This window comes from Chlamydotis macqueenii, chromosome 1 (genome assembly GCF_036417535.1).
Source record: "Chlamydotis macqueenii isolate bChlMac1 chromosome 1, bChlMac1.mat, whole genome shotgun sequence".
NCBI lineage: Eukaryota > Metazoa > Chordata > Aves > Otidiformes > Otididae > Chlamydotis > Chlamydotis macqueenii.
In genome coordinates this window covers 167,768,660-167,774,456 of record NC_141556.1, presented here as the reverse complement: position 1 = coordinate 167,774,456, position 5,797 = coordinate 167,768,660, and positions in this window count along the sequence as shown.

Here is a 5,797-nt window from a genome sequence, read left to right as displayed (position 1 = left end):
ACTGCTTAAGCAAACTTCCTGTGTAGGGAGCATCTCTGAACGAACTCTGTCAGATTGTGCTACTAGCATGACTACAGAAGATTTAGAAAAGAGGTAAACAATAACATTAAAGAAAAATAACAAATGTTTCAAACATATTCAGCTTAGTAAAATCCAAAACTGACGGCCAAGAGTTTCAGAAAAGTCTCATGGTTAATGACAGGTAAACAGATAAAACTTTTTTTTTGCAATTTGGTGATGTGTTAGATTATGTGCATATGGAGAAATAACACTCATTCTATGTAAGAAGTGCTGATCTAGCACAACTGAAAAAAAAAGTGATCTTGGAGTCATGATTTTTCTGATAATACTAACTGAATATCTATTAGGAGTTGAGACAGTTAGAAAATAGTTGGAAGGGAATACAGAACAAAATAGGAAATATCACTACCAAATAAAATCTACATTCTGATTGCTGTTAGGGTCATCCGGCTTTAAAAAGGGTTAAAGTTAAGTCATGAAGTTTCTTCACTTCTCACAAAATCAGAGAAGAAAAAAGGTATGATAAAGATAATGAATTATTTCCCTATGATGAGAAATTATGTAGACTGGCACTTCTATTCCTGAAGCATAACACTGAGTTTGATAGAGCACTGCTCTGACTCCGTGTGGCAATCCTTATGCCTGAAACTACTGAAGTTCTAACTGTTTGAAATTAGTTCAAAATTTGTGTCTTGTTGTCACGTTCCGATTTCGGATGAGAGGAAGGCCCCCTTGCATTCTAGCCGACCTCAGACAAGTCTGGGAGGCTAGGGGCGGCTGGACCGACCTCTCACACACCGGAGTGTCGTTTTGTTCGTATTCTTGGGAACAGAATTAAGACTCAAAACGGAGTCAAGTGCCAGGTAACTTTATTAACCCGACAAGGAGTTTGTAAATGGAAGAGGAAGGAGAGAAAGGAAAGAGGGAAAAGAGTTTTGGTTGTAATAGCTACCACCACGGAGCTGCAGCGTCCCGACAGTTCAGTTCGCTCGATGGGGGGATGATCCGTCCGGTGTTGGTCATCTGGATGTCGGTTCCATGGATGTGTATTCCCGCGAATGTGTATTCCGTTGAATGAATGAAGTGAAGTGAAATGTAGAAATGTAGAAGGGGGTAGGGCTAGATTTCTCGGAACCAGCTCTGCATTCAGGTTTGCAAGACAACAGGAGTTGCCTTGCAAGATAACGGGAAGCCATTGCTCGGGTGGTGGCCCGCTGTTTCAACAATGTTGAGACAGATTTTTGACACAGTCTTTTACACTTGTCATTTACTGGAAGTAGTTAAATTAGGCATGTAAGCATAGTAAGAAAATAATCATGGTCATAATTCTAATTAAGGAGCTGCTTAAATAAACCTGCAGATAAAATAAAAGGGGTTTTTTTGCCTTGAAAGAAAATTATATATATGTAACACTGTCATACTTATAACATGGAAGCTGCAGCTTTAAATAATCTTTTGAAACTGTCTGCTCTGCCCATCAAACCTAGAAGAAATGAAAATGGTTTGTCCTGCTTTTTTACTTACATGCCTGGACTACCAGTGTACCCTGGGTAGTGCAGACCAATGACAGGGGAAGTGCTGCTAAAATATTAAAATGATGTCTTATATATCCTCTGTATATGCGTTTCAGATGAAGTTGAAAATACCTTCATTTCATAGGTGATTACTTTTTCCTGGCAGCAAATCTTATAATTCATTAAATGTAAGAATGTAGCCCGACTTCTCATGCAACATGACAACCCAGAAATTATAAAACATTTACTTTTTAGTAATTTGGTATTCAAGTTCCTTGACAAGCATCAAAGTTAGAGTAGAAAAAGAGCTTTAGTTTGACACTAACACAAAAATTAAATGGAAAGAGCCTTTGAGCGCAAAACAAACAGATGAAACTGCATTTGTAGCCTAATTAGGCTCTTTAAAGGCTTCTAGATTTCAGTTTTCTAATTGTAGCTTTCATTCTTGGAGGGTCCCAAGTGGACAGTCTCTGATTGCCTATAACCATCCTTGTCTGTAAGCCTCCTCTGTATTCCTGTATTTCCAGCTCTACCTTGGGTTTTAGTCACATGTGTTTAAGGGGTGCTCTGACATGATTCAACTGTACAGCCCCAGGTTACACTTAAGTGAAAACATCTAAGTTGTGAGAAAGAGCTGTGAGAAACCTCATCTAAGTCTTCCATGTATGTATCATCAGCCCCATTGTCTTGAGTGTGGCATTTCAGCTCAGGCCGTTGCCCTTATTCCTAGCCTGAGTTATGTTTTTGGGATGCTCTGTTCAGCCTTTTACCTTATTGACCCTGGCTTTACTTCCTGGCTTGACCTGAGATTCCCAGCAGACCATCGGTCCCCCATCCCTATTCCAGCCCTGCTCTTCTGAGGTACCATGGGACTATGTCCCTAATGAGTCCCTGCTCTGCTGGCCTTCCTTCATTCTCTGCTCCCATCTCTTGCAGGCAGTTAAATCTGTCTGTTCCCCCCCAGCTTTCATCCAAATATGTTCTGATACAGTTTCTACTTTTGTTATTGTCTAAACATTGCACACAATGTAAAAACAAGAGCAAAAATCTGAAAGGAAGCTAATTGATTTACTTTTCTGGATAGCAATCATAATTTAGAAATTAGGTATACAATCTTCTTGCTTTCAATGTCTGGATGCATTATCAAGTGAATATGCTTGAATTTTGACAGGAAGAACAGTATATAGTCACTGAATTAAACAAACAATGCAAAGTAATTTTGCAGCAAAAGGATGACCCATAAATATTTACTTCAAAGAAAGAAGAAAAGAAAGAAAGAAGGAAAGAGAAAGAGAGAGACAAAGAAAGGAATGAGGGGGAAGAATGAGGGGAAGGGAAAGAGAAAGCAGAAGACTATAAGAAAGAGTGAAAGAATGAGTAGCAGAAATTAAAAAAAGGACTGAAAGGTGGAGAAGAGGGCGGGGAAGAGGATTCTGCTCCAGACTGTGGACTTTTAATGTAGGAGTTTAAACCTCTAGATATGAGATAGGTGACTATACTTGAATCTTTATCTATCTATCTATCTATCCATCTATCTATTATAGGACATTATTGGGTTGCCTAAACATATACGTTAATTCAAAATTTCTTAGGTTATCAAAGATATCCATATTCCCAGCAAAATAACATAAGATGTAGAGAATACTAGCACCTTTTTGAACCTTCAACTAGAGGATATTAGGGAGTCCCTAGAGAATTACAACTGGTAATGGAGGTCTAAGTGTAACCAACTAAATGAAGTCTCTGGTCAATACAGTCCGTGGAGTCTAGGCTGTTCATCTCACCCTAAAGCAAACACTTAGGGTTTGACTTGGACACAGTCCCTTGGTTCCATTTGATATACCTAATGATATTTCTGAGTAACCAGATGGGGAATATGATACATGAACTGTGGAGACCTATGCCCTTTTACAGCAACAACTGGACACCAGGCAAGATAGCCTAAGAAATATCAAATCACACTATGTGATTAGGGTCAGGAAACAGAATCAAGATCAGTGTGACCACGAGCCAAGAAAACAAGACAAAAATAACAGAACTCAGAATATCTGTTTTAAAAGTGTTGTAAATGTCTGTCTTCTCCCTTCAACTCGACAAATAAAGTAATTTTATTAATTCACTTAAAATTTGATATAACTATTTAAATGATAGATTCAGATTGATTATATAAGTGGTCCCACAGTAATTGACACAAGCTTTACTATTTCTGCATGCCCATTAAAAAAAACCAAAAAACAAACAATGAAATTTCACTTTAATATTTCAGAGGATGAAGTGGATGATTTTTAATGGTTTTATAGAATCTCCAATTGAAATAATGTTTATCCATAAACACTAGTAGACATGTCCATAGGTTATAGCTAGAACATTAGCAGTGTATATGTACTGTACAACTAACACCTTGGAAGGGTGTCACCGTAGTCCCCCTTGGGACCAAGCTACGCAGTTTCTCACTCGCTCCTCCCATCGTCCAAGGGAATGAAGGAGAGATAATATAACAAAAAGGCTCAAGGTTTGAGATAAGGACTGGGAGAGATCATTGAAGTTACTGTTATGGGCAAAAGAAACTTGACTTGGGGAAAATTATTTATTTATTACCATTAATAAAACCAAAGTAGAATAATGGATAATGGATGAGGCTCTGAGCAACCTCATCTAGTTGTAGATGTCCCTGCTCCTTGCAGGGAGGTTGGACTAGATGAGCTTTGAAGGTCCCTTCCAACTCTAACGATTCTCTGATTCTAATGAGGAAAAGAACAGAAACAACTTTCCCCCACCACTCTCTCTTCCCAGGCTTAATTTCATTTCAATTATCTTTACCTCCTTCCCCCACCCCGAGCGGCACAGGGAGGGGAATAGGGAATGAGAGTTATGGTCAGTTCATCACATGTCATTTTATGCTGCTGCTTCCTCCTCAGGGGAGAACTCCTCACATTCCTCCCCTGCTCCAAAGTGGGGTCCCTCCCACGGGCTACAGTCCTTCATGAACTGCTCTGGCATGGGTCGTTTTTCCACTGGGTGCAGTCCCACCAGAACAGCTGCCTCAGTGCAGGCCCTCCAAGGGCCCACAGCCTCCTTCAGGCATCCGCCTGTCCCAGCATGGGGACCTCCATGGGCTGCAGGGGGAAAGCCTGCCTCACCATGGTCTGCACCACAGGCTGCAGGGAAATCTCGGCCAGGAGCAACATTACCCCTCCCTATACCTTGGCATCTGCAGGAGTTCCTTTCACAAAAAAAAATCTTCACAGTCAGCTCTGGCAGAACCTCTCAGGTTCCCTTCACATCTCCTGTCTTCACTTCTTGTGGCCATGCTGGGCCGAGTGAGGCCCAGACGGCTGCCTGGTGGGAGGCCAGAGGGTGAGGGCTGCAAGGCCCACAAGGCTTGTGCCTCCCCCTCTCTGTCTCCTGCTTCTGCTTCTTCACTTCTTCTTCTCCTTTTTTCTTTTTTTTTTTTAATTTTTTTTTCCCTTCTTAAACAAATTATCACAGAGGCATTATCACTTAACATTCCATCACCAATTAGCTGAGCCCTGGCAAGTGGCAGGTCCACTTTAGACCTGACTGAGTCCATCAGACAAAGGGGAAACTTCTAGCAGCTTCTCACAGAAGCTGCCACCATAGTGCACCCCCAGCTAAACAAAACCAACACAAAGGAACAGATTTGCAATGAATGTTCTGCTTGTTCAGGCCACATAAGCATAGAATTTTTACAGTAGAGCTATCTTGTCCTAAACATATGAGGTGTTTACTCCATCATTAGTCTTCACATAAGCAATTGATATGTCTGGGATTTATAAATAGCCAGAAATTGTACTAGTTCTTATAATGAGCAAATTAATACCACTTACAGTATGTCTAGAAATCTTGGACAAAGGGGCAGTGTCATCAAACTTTACCTGTATCTATTTTCTAGACATAAAGTTGAGTATATTAAGGAAACTCCAGGTCACATTAATCTTCAATTCAAATTTCCTTCAGTTTTTCTTGGCTGAATCTGGTGTAAGGAACTTCTCTTCTTTCATCCTCCTACCTTCTCAATAGTAATCACCTATTCTTAAGACACAAATCACTTTCCTCTACTACCTCTCGTCGTCTTAATACATGTATCTTCCAGAAAGCACTTGTATGTATCATTATAGATTTTAAAAAATATTTTCTTGATCTTCCAGTTTATTTGTAATATTTCAACTTTGTTGGCCAAACAACACATTCTCTCCTCTCTTATCCTTCCCCAAACAGTTTCAGGCTGTAATGCCATGTAA